Source organism: Saccopteryx bilineata, chromosome 10 (genome assembly GCF_036850765.1).
Source record: "Saccopteryx bilineata isolate mSacBil1 chromosome 10, mSacBil1_pri_phased_curated, whole genome shotgun sequence".
Taxonomy (NCBI): Eukaryota; Metazoa; Chordata; class Mammalia; order Chiroptera; family Emballonuridae; genus Saccopteryx; species Saccopteryx bilineata.
The window spans coordinates 13,845,598-13,862,556 of record NC_089499.1 but is presented as its reverse complement, the minus strand read 5'-3'; the positions used below and the strand labels follow the sequence as shown (position 1 = coordinate 13,862,556).

The window sequence follows — 16,959 nt, the reverse complement described above, 5'->3', positions numbered from 1 at the left end:
GGTTCTTGAAATCAGCTGATAATGCAGGTTGGGATATTTGAGGGTCATCCATGCCTCCTCCTGGCTCAGGATCAATCATGGCTTTCCACCTTGAGCCACGTGCTTTGCCCTGGTTATTCCAGGCTCGCTCTGCACATACAAGTGCCTTTTCCAGACTCTGGGAGGCTGGCAGCCCTACCTGCGTGTCTTCATTCATGTACACGTGATCACTTGCAGCTGGTGTTGGAAAGGGAGCCCGTCCCACTGGGCCGTCGTGCATCCCTCCTCCCAAGGGGACCTTCTCTAGGGGCCTGGCTTGCCGCACAGCGGGTCTTCTCTCAGGCCCGTTTCTGGGCTGGAGATGAGATGTTTTGTGAGGTGAGCTCATGCTCTTGTTTGCAAACGTTTCTCTGTCCACTATTTCAGTTCTACTCTGACAACCAAGGAGGCTAAAATTAGTTCTGGGGAAGGAAAAGGAAGGCTGGTTGGAAACCCAAGCCCTTGGCTGGAGGATGGAGGAGGCTGCTTCCCGGGTTTTGTGGCCGAGCATTTCAGAAGATGTGACCAGACCAGCTGTTGTCTGTCCATCTAAGGAGAGGGAGGGGCCCTTGTTTGCCTCCTAGACCTGAACCAATGAAAACAGGAGGCTGATTTGGAAGCTGACTCTCTTGAGTGTTGATGCTAGGATGATTTTTCCTTCTGGCTTGCAGAGTGGTGCACACTGTTTTCAGGTATGAGGACAATGCCTTTTTATGTCCAAATGTCATTGACAGCCCCCCAGACCCCTCCCCACCCCCGCCATTGATTCAGGAAGCATGCACGAATTCTCAGAGTCCTGGACTGGTAGCCAGGGGTTAAGAAAACCTATCTTTATGTGCTTTAGGAGAATTTTCTTCTCGCCCAAGTTTGTTTTTTCTTTTTCTTTCTTTCTTTCTTTCTTTCTTTCTTTCTTTCTTTCTTTCTTTCTTTCTTTTTTACAGAGACAGAGAGAGAGAGTCAGAGAGAGGAATAGACAGGGACGAAGAGATGAGAAGCATCAATCATTAGTTTTTCATTGCGCATTGCAACACCTGAGTTGTTCATTGATTGCTTTCTCATATGTGCCTTGACCGCGGGCCTTCAGCAGACCGAGTAACCCCTTGCTTGAGCCAGCAACCTTGGGCTCAAGCTGGTGAGCTTTTGCTCAAACCAGATGAGCCCACGCTCAAGCTGGCGACCTCGGGGTCTCGAACCTGGGTCTTCTGCATCCCATCCCAGTCCGATGCTCTATCCACTGTACCACCGCCTGGTCAGGCTCTCCCAAGTTTTGACATTCCCTTCAGGTGTTCACCAGCCAGGCACACCAGGGTCCCCACTTGGAACTGTTGGCTTGGGTGGGGTATGAGTTAGAAGGGAGCCCTGTGGCTCAAGTCTCATAAGGAGGTCCAGTTTCTCTGTGCCCTGAGGACAAGAGGGTTCAGCGTTCATCTGCTCAGAGGCTTAGAAAATAGAGCAAGAAAGTTAGATGAATTCTGGTTTCACACCTGGCCTGGGTCCTCTTCTGGGCCCTGCAGCTGGAGGGCCACTTGGGGGAAGAAGGAGACCCAGAGCAGTGCAATCCTGTCTGCTCTGCCGTGAAAAGCACATCCAAACCTCTCATCCAGAGAGATGTTTGGGCCTTCTTTCCAATCCCTGTGGCTCTACCTCAGTCTTTCTAAGAGCTGTGTACAAGTCCAGAGTTTGAATATATGGACTACATTTTTTTTTTGTATTTTTCTGAAGCTGGAAACGTGGAGAGACAGTCAGACAGACTCCTGCATGCGCCCGACTGGGATCCACCCGGCACGCCCACCAGGGGCAACACTTTGCCCACCAGGGGGCGATGCTCTGCCCCTCCGGGGCGTCGCTCTGCCGCGACCAGAGCCACTATAGTGCCTGGGGCAGAGGCCAAGGAGCCATCCCCAGCGCCCGGGCCATCTTTGCTCCAATGGAGCCTTGGCTGCGGGAGGGGAAGAGAGAGACAGAGAGGAAGGGGGGGGGGTGGAGAAGCAAATGGGCGCTTCTCCAATGTGCCCTGGCCGGGAATCGAACCCGGGTCCCCCGCACGCCAGGCCGACGCTCTACCGCTGAGCCAACCGGCCAGGACCTTAACTTGTCTCTTACTGATGGACTTTCTTTTTTTTTTTTTTTTTTTTCTTTTTGCATTTTTCTGAAGCTGGAGACAGGGAGAGACAGTCAGACAGACTCCCGCATGCACCCGACCGGGATCCACCCGGCACGCCCACCAGGGGCGAAGCTCTGCCCAGCCATGTTGCGACCAGAGCCAGTGTAGCGCCTGGGGCAGAGGCCAAGGAGCCATCCCCAGCGCCCAGGCCATCTTTGCTCCAATGGAGCCTCGGCTGCGGGAGGGGAAGAGAGAGACAGAGAGGAAGGCGCGGCGGAGGGGTGGAGAAGCAAATGGGCGCTTCTCCTGTTTACCCTGGCCGGGAATCGAACCCAGGTCCTCCGCACGCTAGGCTGACGCTCTACCGCTGAGCCAACCGGCCAGGGCCCTGATGGACTTTCTGATCGTGTACAATGTATACAGATTGTTTCTTTAGGATAGGTGACAAGAAGAATAATTTTCTGGGTTGTAGGATATGTTTGTTTAAAATTTTAATAGAGACTGAGAAATGGCCGTATGGTTTTTTGTTTTCTTTCTTTCTTTGAGGCTACCCAGTTGATGGCAATGGGGCCCAAAGCTAGGTGAGATGGCTGGTGGTCCTCTGTAGTAAGTGACCTGTGAGCGTCTCCTCCCCTCTAGAAACTCTAGATTAGAGTTGGGAATAGCCCACTTTGTGAAGGGCGCCGGGACAGGGAGGGTGCCCACTTCCACTGGTGAGTGTCGGAGGAGAGCCAGAGTCTCCCAGTTACTGTGGTGACAGGGCCTGGGGAGGGCGGGCATGGGAGGCGGGTGGCAATGCATCAGCCAGGACGTGCTGGTCTGGGTTCGGGATGACATGCTCGTGCGTCTGTGTGCTCGCTCGCCGTGCTCCGTGCCGCTTCCACCCTCCAGGGGGACTGAGCGTCTCGCTGAAGGTTGCTGATGAGCTGTGGGTGACGGGGCGTTAGTGAGGACCCCAGTGAAGATCCTGATTTCACACATGGTGATAATGGTGGTAGGGGCTATGGGAGAGACCTGTGGAAGAATTATCGTAGAGTCTGGGGCCCTGGCGAGCTTCATTTCCTGGCCTCTCGAGAGTATGTGCCTTGTTCCCTTGTACGATCTCCTGCCACAGTCGACTGAAGACGGAAGGACGACCATTTGAGATAACCTGTTCTCCAAAGCCCTTGCCTTCCTAGCCGCCTTCTGCAGCATGGTGTTTACCTTTTCACTGTGGTTTTCCTGGGATTCCTTGTGGAAGCCACTCGTAAGGCCCCACTTGTAGATTTCGGTGACACTGGGTTTGTGGCACTGTTTCTGGTACCAGTGATGTCTCAGTAAGCTTTCCCACATTGTTCAGGTGATGTATACTGTCTGGATGTTAGTCTGCTTGGACTTCCATAACAGAATGCCACAAGCTGGGTGACTTAAACAACAAATTCATTTTCTCACAGTTCTGGAGGCTGGAAGTTCAAAACCAAGGTGCTGGCAGGATTGGTTTCCCATGAGGCCTTTCTCCTTGGCTTGCAGATGGCTGCCTTCTTGCTGTGGGCTCACGTGGCCTTTTCTCTGTGTGTATACACTCCTGGTGTCCCTTCCTCTTATAAGGAGACCAGTTTTATTGTGTTACAGCTCCACCCTTACAACCGTATTTGACTTGAATGAACTCCTTAAAGGCCTTATCTCCCAATACATCACAGTGAAGTTATATAGGGCTTCAAACTAGGAATTGGGGGGAGGGCACAACTCAGTCCATAACAAGTCTGAAACAGTAAAGTTGATTAAAAGTGAATTTTGTTTTCTTCTTTAGCTACTCTGTAGAGGTTACTTTTTTCATGACTCTGCCCTGGGTTCTGTGTACTTAACACTTTCCATGGGCAGTTGTGTCTGTGCTGATAATCTCTGTTTCCATGTATATGTAGATGTATCTGCTTTGGGTGTACTATCCTGAAACTATGTCTAAAAGTGGGTAAAAAGTAGATATGGAGACTTCTTCTTCTGACAATCAAGAACAACTCTCTTTCTGAAGGCACCTTAAAAAGGTGAACAAAGCCTGACCAGGCGGTGGCGCAGTGGATAGAGCGTCAGACTGGGATGCAGAGGACCCGGGTTCGAGACCCCGAGGTCGCCAGCTTGAGTGTGGGCTCATCTGGTTTGAGCAAAAGCCCACCAGCTTGAACCCAAGGTCGCTGGCTCCAGCAAGGGGTTACTTGGTCTGCTGAAGGCCCGTAGTCAAGGCACATATGAGAAAGCAATCAAGATATTGCAACGCGCAATGAAAAACTAATGATTGATGCTTCTCATCTCTCTCTGTTCCTGTCTGTCTGTCCCTGTGTATCCCTCTCTCTGACTCACTCTCTGTCTCTGTAAAAAAAAAAAAAAAAAAAAAAAAAAAATTAAAAAATAAAAAATGTGAACATATTAAGAACATATCTCTGGTTGAAAGCATTGTATAGCTTAAGAAGCTAGTGAACACCTAGTAGGCCAGGATCTATGTGAGAACACAGGCCTTGGGTGGTACCAGACTTTGGCATTTGAGTCTGTATTTAGTCCTTCTATATGGGCAACTGAGAGGCTGAGAATTGCATTTGATAGCCTTGTGGGGCTAGGAAGATAGGAATTGGAGTTAGAAACAGAGAATGGGCATAGTGAATCCCTTCTTCTGAGTTGGAACCTCAAAGACATAGGAGTGAGCGCAGGCCAAAAGAAGACAAACTCAAGTTAGATTAAGGTGTTATGGAATTAATGGTACCCTTAGCTGCTTGCCAGAAGCACACATACCATCCTTCAAAGAATACAACATTATTTGAGGCCTCAGGTTATTTCTACAAACAGTTTTGCACATAGAATGACTGACTGATCATGTTACATAAATAGCTAGCGGAAACATCATAGTTGAAGCAGACTGGGATGAGCTCCAAATTGGAATGACCATACACATGCTGAAAACTAGCAGTACTCGCTGTCCTTGAGCAGCACTCACGGAAATGAAGTGGGAAAATCAGCAGAGAGCTGGACAAGTATATAATAACCAGATGAAAAATCTGTTATACAGCTGACCTGTAGATGAAAAGAAAAGAAGAACTCAATGAATGATTTTATCAGGAGATTAGGTGCAACTGAAGAGAAAATTAGTGAACTGGAAGATGGATCAGAAGATAATGCCTGCCTGACCTGTGGTGGCGCAGTGGATAAAGCATCGACCTGGAAATGCTGAGGTCGCCGGTTCGAAACCCTGGGCTTGCCTGGTCAAGGCACATATGGGAGTTGATGCTTCCAGCTCCTCCCCCCTTCTCTCTCTCTCTGTCTCTCTCCTCTCTCTCTCCTCTCTAAAATGAATAAATAAAATAAAATAAAAATTTTTTTTAAAAAAAGAAGATAATGCCTGACCAGGCAGTGGTGCAGGGGATAGGACATCGGACTGGGAGGTGGAGGACCCAGATTCGAGACCCCAAGGTCACCAGCTTGAGCGCGGGCTCGTCTGGTTTGAGCTCACCAGCTTGGACCCAAGGTCACTGGCCCGAGCAAGGGGTTACTTGGTCTGCTGAAGGCCTGTGGTCAAGGCACATATGAGAAAGCAATCAGTGAACAACTAAGGTGTCGCAACGAAAAACTAATGATTGTTGCTTCTCATCTCTCTCCATTCCTGTCTGTCTATCCCTTTCTATCCCTCTCTCTAACTCTCTCTCTTTCCCTGTTAAAAAAAAAAAAAAAAAAAAAAAAAAAAAAAAAAGATAACATACAGGCCCTGGCTGGACAGCTTGGTTGGTTAGAGCATAGTTCTGAAGCACAGAGGTTGCTGGTTCAATCCCTGGTCAGTGCACATACAGGAACAGATCAATGTTCCTGTCTCTCTCTTCCCCTTCCTCTCCACTAAAATCAATAAAATAATAACAATAATAAATTATATATATTAAAAAGAAGATAACATACAGACTGAACCACAGAGAGACAAAAAGATGGTTATAGATCAGAGAGAATGTGTTGTGAAATTGTGCACCTGAAACCAGTATAATTTTGTTAACCAGTGTCACCCCAATAAATTCAATTAAAAAAGAAACAGAAAGATACAAAGAGAATGAAATGAGAAGGTCTAAGGTCCATGTAATCAGAGTCACAGAAATAAAGGACAGAGAAGGAGGCAGAAAAGATAATAACCGAGAACTTTGTAACATGAATAAAAGATATTAAGTTACAGATTTAAGAAGCCCTGTAACCGTAGATAATAGGAAATAAAAATTTCACACGTATTCTTATCACAGCCAACATCTGAAAACCAAAGAGAAAAATCTTAAAAAGCAACCAGAGGAGGAAAAAAAGGCATTGTTATCAAAAGAGCAATGTATTGGCAACTAATTTCTCAAAAAAAAAAAAAAAAAAAAAAGAAGCTAGAAGACCATGGAATAATAAATAGCTTTAAGTTCTAAAAGAAATAATTGTCAACCTAAAAGTCGATAATTAAGAATGAATGAAAAATCTGTTACAGAACTGACCTGTAGATTAATGGAAAATAAGAACTCATTGGGCCCTGGCTGGTTGGCTCAGCGGTAGAGCGTCAGCCTGGCATGCGGGGGACCCGGGTTCGATTCCTGGCCAGGGCACATAGGGGAAGCGCCCATTTGCTTCTCCACCCCGCCCCCCTCCTTCCTCTCTGTTCTCTCTCTTCCCCTCCCGCAGCCAAGGCTCCATTGGAGCAAAGATGGCCCGGGCGCTGGGGATGGCTCCTTGGCCTCTGCCCCAGGCGCTAGAGTGGCTCTGGTCGCGGCAGAGCAACGCCCCGGAGGGGCAGAGCATCGCCCCCTGGTGGGCAGAGCGTTACCCCTGGTGGGCGTGCCAGGTGGATCCCTGTCGGGCACATGCGGGAGTCTGTCTAACTGTCTCTCCCCGTTTCCAGCTTCAGAAAAATACAAAAAAGAAAAAAAACACAACTCATTGAATGATTTTTATCAGGATTATGTACAATTGAAGAGAAAATTAGTGAACTGAAAGTGAACTATTCTTCAGGCAGAAGGAAAATGATCTAGATGGGTGGTCAGAGATGCAGAATGGAATGAAGAACAATGAAAAGGATAAGTATACAGGCAATTATTTTATGAGAGAAATGTGTTACTCAGTTTGAAATACATATAAAAACAAAACAGATAACAGTGCCATATAGAAGAATGGGGTGACAATGGAATTTAATTGTTCTAAAAATTCTTATATTACCTAGAAAGAGGGTATAGTTACCCATTAATAATAGATTTTGGTAAGTAAGAAGACATGATGTAATTTCTAGGGTAACCACTAAAGGATAGGAAGATTATAATTTTCAAGTTAATAAGGGACAAGTGGAATAGTAAAGAATTCTCAAATTTGGAAGAAGGCAGGGAAAGATAAGGGAACAAAGAGCAGAAGAGATACATAGAACTGGCCTGACCTGTGGTGGCGCAGTGGATAAAGCGTCGACCTGGAATGCTGAGGCTGCCGGTTCAAAACCCTGGGCTTGCCTGGACAAGGCACATATGGGAGTTGATGCTTCCTGCTCTCCCCTCCCCTTCTCTCTCTTTCCTCTCTAAAATGAATAAATAAAATCTTTATAAAAGTAAATAAAAAAAGAAGAGATACATAGAACTAATATCCCTAATAAACACAAGATGCAGACATTTTGAAAACATTCTGCAATAGAATCCAGCAATATGTAAAATAATAATACATCAGGACCAAGGATTTTTCTCCCAGAAATGTATGGTTGATATAACAATTGAAAATGGAATCCATCATGTTAACAGAGTTAAGAAAAACTGTAGGATTCTCTCAGTAGAGGCAGAAAAAGCCTTTAGGATTTTATTTTATTTAACATTCAGAATCAAACCATTTGGAAGGGCAAGGGTCCCAGAGCTAAAGGCTGTTTTTGAAGAAAAAGAACACAGTGCCCCTCCTGGATGTCAGGATCTACTGTAAAGCATTACAACAGTAACCCCTTTGGGTGCAGGACAGGTAAACAGACAATGGGAATAGAAGTGTACTCTGGCCTCCAGGTGTTGGCTTCTAGAAGTTCAAAGCCGTTCTGATTCCTGGTCCATTATAGGTGGCATTTCTCTCTCGCTAGACATTTGCTGTAGGATCTTTTCATGTTCCCACTCTTGTGAAGGTTCCCAGTGGTGTGTCTTGGTGGGGGCCCTGTTTCAGCCACTAGGCTGGGCTTTGATTTTTCTCTTGTTTGCTCTTTCTGGAACTCTTTATTATTTAGGTATTGAACTTCTGGGACTGGGCCTCTAAATTCCTAGTCTTTCTTTTTTTGTCTCTTAGTTTCTATATCTGTGTGTTGGCTTTAGCTTTTTTGTAAGATTTCTTCAACATTATCTTAATTTTTCTGCTGATTTTCATTTCTGCCATCAGACACAGGTCTTTTCATTTCCTGAGAGCTTCATTGATTGTCCTCTAGTCTTTTAACAGTGCCCCCTAGTGTTGAGGGGTGCGCCTCCAGTTATCTCTCTGAGGATATTGATACAGTTGTTGGAAGTTATCTTCCTGCATGATCCCTCTTTTCTCCAAGTTGTTCTTTTTCTGCCTGTTTTGATCTGTCTTTCAGGTAAGTGGCTTTCCTAGACTTGTTCGTATTTAAGGATAGTCTGAATATTGATTGAAATCTGAATATTCTGAACTCGTGCGTGGAACTTGCTACGATGATCTGATTGGGTTGTTTCTTTCTTTTTTCTTTTTTTTTGTATTTTTCTGAAGCTGGAAACAGGGAGAGACAGTCAGACAGACTCCTGCATGCGCCCGACCGGGATCCACCCACGCCCACTAGGGGCCACGCTCTGCCCACCAGGGGGCGATGCTCTGCCCCTCCGGGGTGTCGCTCTGCCGCGACCAGAGCCACTCTAGCGCCTGGGGCAGAGGCCAAGGAGCCATCCCCAGTGCCCGGGCCATCTTTGTTCCAATGGAGCCTTGGCTGCGAGAGGGGAAGAGAGAGGCAGAAAGGAAGGAGGGGGGGTGGAGAAGCAAATGGGCGCTTCTCCTTATGTGCCTTGGCCGGGAATCGAACCCGGGTCCCCCGCACGCCAGGCCGACGCTCTACTGCTGAGCCAACCGGCCAGGGCCTGATTGGGTTGTTTCTTAAGCTAGTTAGAATCTCCTGAGAACCATCTTCTGTTTTCCGTGGAGCGGTGGGTACTAATAGGCCCGCTGCCACCATCCTGGGAGCCACAGGGGGAAGGGAGCTGGGGGTTCCTGGATCTGGTACATGGTTCGGTCTTACTCTTTTTCCAGTGTGGTACCTGCACTCTCAAGTTTGTCCTCCCTGTCCGGAGGCTCTCTAGTTTATCTTCTTTAGAGCATAACCTTCCACACTCTGCTGCGTTGAGGGAGGGGCAGCCCCTAGTCACAAAGAGGAGTAGCAGTTGGACTCATTTGTACCCCACTCTTCCAGAAACATGTGCTGTCACAAATTCCCAAGTCTCGCAGGGTTCTGTGGTGGACATCCTGTTGCTTCTCCGCTTTCTCTCCAGCCCCCTTAGTCGTCTGTGTGGTCGTTGACCACTTGGTATCTGCTTTCCAACTTCAAAATTTTCATTTTTGTGTTTCTTTCCTGTCGTTGCCCTTATAGGTTTATACCTTAAAAGAATTTTTTTTTTTTTTGGTATTGTGGCTTTTGTGGGATTGCAAGAGGGAACAAAAATATCTGTGCCTAATTCTTGACTTTTACCTGGAAACTCTCCAGTCTTCTCAGAAATGATGGGGCCTGAAGAAAGGCACATAGTGCAGGGAAGGGCCCTGGAGCCCTACCTTGTTCTGTGGGAGGACGGGGCCACGGCCTTGTTTATACAGTTGAGGTTGAAAGTGACTTGTGGAAGCAGGGTTGACCGCTTGCTCCTGGGCTGGGCTTCTGAAGGCAGACAGAGCTCCCTTGGAAGTGCTCCCGGACTTTCATTTTTAGTAATAATAGTGAGCAAAACAGCTGAAAAATCTGCTCAGGAAAGACACATAGAAATGGTGGGGGGAAGTATAATAAATATCCTTTTTATTTTTATGTATTTTTAATTTTTTTTTCATTTATTGATTTTAACGAGAGAGGAGGGGAGGGGGGAGGGAGAGAGAGGGAGAGGAGCACAGGAACCACAGTCAGTTCCTGTGTGTGCCCTGACTGGGGATGAAACCAGCAACCTCTGCGCTTCGGGGCAGAGCTTTAACCAACCGAGCTAAGTGGCCAGGAGTCCTTTATTTATCTCCTTCACTTCCTCCCTCCCTCCTGATGGGGCGGGATACTCAAGCTGAGCCTGTGACCCCTTGCTCAAGCCAGCAACCTGGAGCTTCAAGCCAGAGACCCTGGGCTTCAAACCAGCAACCTTTGGGTTCAAGCCAGAGACCATGAGATCATGTTGATGAGCCCATGCTCAAGGCAGCAACCTCGGGGTTTCGAACCTGCGTCCTGAGTGTTCCAGGTTGTAGCTCTATTCACCATGCCACCACCAGTCCGGCTAAATATCCTTTTTAAATGCATATGCTTAAGAAATTAAGGGAAAAGCAAGAGGGGGCTGGAAACCAGAGCTCTACATCTCCACTAGCTAAAGTTGCTGCTTTCTGGGTAGGCTTGCCTTGCTATCATTTAGAGGTGTGGGGTTTAGTAGCAGTGTGTGAGGCACAGGAGATAGGGTGTAGAATTGAGACTGAGGCCGCCACGTGCTAACGCTTCCATAGGGACATACCTTCAGTGAAAGTACGGACTAGAAGAAACACCCTTTTGCTGACAAAGGGAATAGATAGTGAAGTTGCATTGGTCTAGGTTGGCAGGTGGGAGCGGGGTGGGTACTTTCCTGTGAGAATTTTTTTTTTTTTTCTAAATAACTTACATTATTTCTGTTTTATTTATATTTAAGTCTGAACGATGTTTTTTTTTTATTTATTTTATTTTATTTTATTTATTTTATTTTTATTTATTCATTTTAGAGAGGAGAGAGAGAGAGAGACAGAGAGAGGAGAGAGAGACAGGGGGGAGGAGCTGGAAGCATCAACTCCCATATGTGCCTTGACCAGGCAAGCCCAGGGTTTCGAACCGGCGACCTCAGCATTTCCAGGTCGATGCTTTATCCACTGCGCCACCACAGGTCAGGCTCCTGTGAGAATTTATAACTAAAGGTTTGTGGTTACATGAGAGTGGCGTTGAAGTTTATACCATCTGTGTTCTCTGGGAAACTTGAAGTTGAGAAATGGAAGTTATTCTAGATTCATAATATCTCAGAGAATTTGACAGAAACAAAAATATAAATTATCTCTGGAAGGTTGCCCCCTCACACTTGACCTCACAGTATGCCCACAAAAAGGCCCTGTTGAACATAAACTCAGTACCCCAGATTTCCAAGCACATATGAGTGAAAATCATCAAAAATAACAATGGCAGAAATAAATGTTCAAGAAGTTATATTATGGAACTATAAGATAGGGATTTGGAAATATGACAGAAGTATCAAAATTAAGAAGGTTTTTTAAAAAATAAAACTCTAGAAATGAAAATGTAGGTTAATTGAATTTATAAATTAAGTAGAAGAGCTAAATGGCATATTAGATAAAGCTAAAGAGAAAATTAATGAATTGGAAGTTAGGCCATATGAATTTATGGAATTACCTATACAGAAAGAAGAATTGACCGGGTAGAGTGGGAAGGTCTAAATTACTTGGAATAGGAATTTTAGAAATGGGAGCTGCAATATGAAAATTGATAAATGCCAAGAATTTTTCAGAAACACAAATCATTACATTAAAAGCATATTCTTTCAAGCAGTGCAAATAAATTTACACGATCTCTTTAGACACATAGCTTGTAGTGAAGTTGCAAATAGAAGATCTGAGAAAGCAACCAAAGGGCCAGAGTTTCTACAAGTTAACCCTTTGAGTAGTGAGTTTTTTTCATGCTCGCTGACCCCTGGGAGTGAGTTTTTTTTTCTCCAAAAAATGAAATTAGTTCCAGTTCCAGTTTTATTAACTTAAAATCATGTTTGTTTGCTAACCAATTTATGGAAACACGAAAAACATACATTTGCCTTTTTTTTTAATGTTGCCTTACACATTTTTAGAATAAATCAATCATACTCTGGATGGTCAGGAGGCACGAGGACGTACATAAACGTCCGTGCTACTCAAAGGGTTAAACTAGTATCAGACTTTTCAGCAACAATCATAGAAATCAGAAGATAGTGGAGTAACATCTTAAAATGCTGAGAGAAAATACTGCATCCTGAAAGTTTACATTCTTCTAAACTTGTCAATTATAAAAAAAAGATAAGGCAAAATCCCATGTTCAGAAAAGCACACAAAGACTTCTCTGTCAAAAGCTCGTGCCAGAAGGAGGATGTTCTTCAGGAGGACGGTGGGCCCAGGAGGAGGAACAGAGACGCAGGAGGGGTGGGTGAGCAGACAGGCTGGTGAGCAGGTGGATGAATAAAATACTGACTGGATAGAACACAAGTAAGATCTGCTTTGGGAGGCAGATAAAAACAACAATAACAGGTTAAATACTGAATACAAATGTTATGTTAAACAAGCTAAATGTAAGCTGCAAGGAGATCATTGCAGTTAGACCAGTTAAGATCCTGTGAGGGATGGTAGAAAGGGTGACTAACTTTAGGCTTTTAGGATAAATGTACATATTAAAACTGAAAGGCCAGCCTATAATAGAATAGAAATAGATTGTCTAACATCCAGACCAGGAGTAGCTGAAACATGGAATTAAAAGATCATTCAAAGGTAGTAGCAGTAGAGAAAAAATATTTAAATACGTATAGGCCCTGGCTGGATGGCTCGGTGGGAGAGCGTTGGCCCGGCATGTGGAAGTCCTGGGTTCGATTCCTGGTCAGGGCACACAGGAGAAGCACCCATCTGCCCATCTGCTTCTCCACACCTTTCTCTTGCTTCTCTCTCTCTCTTTCTCTCTCTCTCTCTCTCTCTTCTCTTCCTCCCCTCCCACAGCCAAGGCTCGATTAGAGGGAGCGCTGAGGATGGATCCATGGCCTCTGCCTCAGGTGCTAAAAAACAAAACACTCCGGTAACTGAGCAAGGGCCCCGTGTGGACAGAGCTTCACCCCCTAGTGGGCTTGCTGGGTGGATCCTGGTCGGGCACATGTGGGAATGTTTCTGCCTCCCCTCCTCTCACTAAAAATAAAAAAAAAACCCCAACATTTAAATATATAAGTAATCATATACATAATGGGACTCAAATCTAGGTCAAAGATCATGTTAGAGTGCGATGGAAAATAAAGATACAGAAATATTTAAAATAAAAGTTGGGAAAAGACACATTGGGAAAATACTAAGCACAAGAAATGTCAGCCTGACCTGTGGTGGCGCAGTAGGATAAAGCATCGACCTGGAACCTGAAGTCGCAGGTTCGAAACCCTGCACTTGTCTAGTCAAGGCACGTATGGGAGTTGATGCTTTCTGCTCCTCCCCCTTCTCTCTCTCTCTCTTTCTCTCTCTCTATCTCTCTTTCCTCTCTCTAAGATGAAAAAAAAACATTGTAAAAAAAGAAATGTCATACAGCTATGTTAGCATCAAAATAGACTTTGGCAAACATAAAATAGATTTTTTGGCAAAGAGCAAATGAACAAATGAAGAAGGTTAGGTTACTACATAGTAAGAAAAGCTCTGTCATCAAGAATATATAGAGGTTTTACAACTCCAAGGGAAAAGCAACTCAGCTGAAAAGTGGGGAAGGATGTGAATGTGCAGCTCTCAAAGGGAGAGTCTAAAAACACACACACCAATCATCAGTCTCCCAGGCAATCAGGAGATGGGGATTAAAGCCCACTTCACACCGGCCAGGTGAGCAGGTCCTGGGCTGGGGCTCAGTGGGCTTGCAGTCTGTTGGGAACATAAGTTGGTACCTCCAGTTTGGAGACCTGTTACATGGTATGGAATCAGTTGAAGCTGTTCATCCCGTGTGACCCAGCATCTCTAACCTGTGGGGGGTATATTCTATAGACGTGCCCACACGTGAGCGTAAGAAAACTCACACTGGAGGATCCAAGAGGAATCATAGTGGCTTCATCAGCTTAAGTCAGCAAATGTTAAGAATAACCTAAAAGTCCGACAGGAGGACGGCAGCTTAAGTTGTGGGAAGTCCTCTGGTGATTGCAGAGTGCGTGAAGGGCGTGAAGGGCGTGCCTGCTGGGGCCCAGCTTGCCAGGGATCCAGACCTGTTTTTGATGCTTAAAGGACCACTTGGTTCGGTTACTGCACCCACCTCTGTGCCTCAGTTCCCTCGTCTGGAGCAGGAGGACCCTCGCAGGGCCGTCATGAGGAGTAAATAAGTTATTATTTGTAAAGAGCTTAGCGTAGTGCCTGCTCTGTTTGCTAAGTAAACATGTATTGATTTGGCTAAAAAATAATGGGTGTGGAGGAAAAAAGCACCACATGTGTCTGTCAGAGGGTATGTTTGGCTGCTAGAAACAGATACCCAAGCTGCTCTCTTATGTAAAGAAACGTAAAGATAAAATGTAGGTAGGTTTTGGATTCTTTTCAGCCCCGTGGTACGCGTGTGCCATCCCACAGAGCGTGTGTGTGTCCGTCTCACTCTTCAGCCTCCCCCCTGCAGCTCCCCCGCCTCCGTAGGTTTCCTGAGTCCCAGCGCCCCTGCCCTCCGCGCTTGGTGGTGGGGATGGCGGTGAAGATGCTGCGGTGCAGGCTGCAGCGGAGAAGGCGGGAGCCCAGATCCCGCGTGGCCCCTCTGGAGGACCTGGTGGGGAGCAGGCGCTTAGCACACTGCAGGGCTGCCTTCCCAGGGGGCCAGGGCTGGGATTGAAGCAGGAGCCTCCCCTCCCCGAAGGCCCCTGTCTGCAGGGGCGGAGGCATGGCTGCCTGTCCTCGCTGGGCAGACCTGGAGCCGGGCGATGAGGAGGACACTGGGCTGCCTGAGAGTCATCCTCCCTGGGCCACCTCCCGGGCATGGAGGCCTCTGGGAGGCTGTGCCTCGGCGTTTTGGTGGCAGGGGCCTGAGGTGGATGTGGGGCTGGGGGCCAGCTCTCTGCGGGGCCTCCAGGGGCCGCTGGGGTCTGCACTTCCTCTGGGAGGTGTTGGTTGGGTTGGACACACCCTGAGCCTGGAGCTGGGGAACCCCAGGGGGCACATGGCTACTGGGCTTCAGATCCCCCCACCAAGTCCCTGTCTTGCTCACCCAGCACTTCTCCATCTGTCCGTCAGTCCTCCCTGTCCCCACTGTACCGGGAGTCCCTCACAGGCAGACCCGGTAGGATTTCTCCCTCTTCTCTCAGGTGCATAGCGGGGCATGTCCAAGGCCACCTGGACCGGGAAAGCCGACCTCCCAGCGCTTTTCCTGGTGTGTCAGAACGGCTCCCCGGGTCTGTTCAGAGTGGAATATGCATTTATTTTTTTGGTGGTGGTTATTGTTGGTTTTTGGTGGTGGGTTTGTCCAGGAGTGGGGTTTCTCTGCCCTACCTGGACTGCGGGTTTGGAGAGCGTGGGGGCTTCTTTTCACCAAGGCGTAGGCCCCTTGGAACATAGGGACTGCCTGCTGGGGACATTGACACTTGTGTACTGGCTTCCTTTGGAGGCCAGCGGTTGGGCTGGCCGGAGAGAGCTCAGGGATACAGTGAGTCCCTTGCCCAGGTGTCTGGGGAGCACCTCTAGTCGGGACTTTGAGGCAGCAAGTCGGAGTGGGGGCACCACGGGGTCCCCCTTCCTCTCCTACAGGATGGGTGAGGGAGCTGGAGGTCAGGGGTAGTTTCCTGTGTGGGGTACCCTGGCCCCCTGAGTGTGGGCAGGAGCCCTGTGTCTATTAAAAGGCAGAGACGGCCTTGTGGTTGGAGTGTTGCCAGGGGCTATAAATAGCTGAGTGTGTGCAGAAGCAGAGTTTGCCAGGGAGGAGGGAGGGAGAGGGAGGCCCCTGGGTCTTCAGCTGGCAGCAGAGCCTGGGTGTGGTGTGGGAGGGGCCTAGAGCCTGCCTGTCTCCTCCGGTCCCCCTCAGGTCCCCCTGAGGCTCTGAATGCAAAGCTCTTGCAGGACTGGTGTGCACACTCCCCACTGGATGGGCTGGAGGCCTTCGAGGGGGGCTTGTCCTGAATAGCAGGGGAAGGGCATGAGTCTTAATGTAACAGCTAATATGCCCAAGCCAGGCATTGCTCTAAGCCAGGTGCAGTCAACCTTTTTATACCTACCAGCCACTTTTGTATCTCTGTTAGTAGTAAAATTTTCTAACCGCCCACTGGTTCCACAGTAATGGTGATTTATAAATTAGGGAAGTAACTTTACTTTATAAAATTTATAAAGCAGAGTTACAGCAAGTGAAAGCATATAATAATTACTTACCAAGTACTTCATGTTGGATTTTCGCTAAGTTTGGCAGAATAAATCTTTTTATAAAACAACTTACTATAGTTAAATCTTATCTTTTTATTTATACTTTGGTTGCTCCGCTACCGCCCACCATGAAAGCTAGAACGCTCCCTAGTGGGCGCTAGGGACCAGGTTGACTACCACTGCTCTGAGCTAAGCACTCTTAAAATGCAATAGTTCATTTCACTCTTGAAACAGCCCTAGGAGTACATGCTGTTATTACCGCCTTTTCACAAGTGGGGCAACAGAGGCATGGGTAGTTTGGTAACTCGCCCAGGGTCACACCGCTAGGATTTGACCAAAGCCTGACAACTAACCCATTGCTGCATTTCCTGGTCACCTGTAGGAGGATCTGGTCAGATGTGGGCACGATGACACCCCAAGCCCTTGAATCCCACCCCTGGAGCCTTGAGATTTGGAGTTGCCAGCCCTGGGCACCTGGGTCCTGCCCATACTGGTGACCAGAGGGGTCCCTGCCCGATGACCGGCCTGGAGAGGAGCTGGGCCGCTCTCAGTGTCTGTTGGTGCCC

At 47.3% G+C, this 16,959-nt stretch overlaps 1 protein-coding gene across 3 annotated transcripts in view; it reads left to right on the top strand.

Annotated features, from left to right (window-relative positions):
• The window catches only part of ACVR2B (activin A receptor type 2B), a 39,674-nt gene that overhangs the window by 5,670 nt on the left and 17,045 nt on the right, over positions 1-16,959 (top strand). The window lies entirely within an intron of this gene.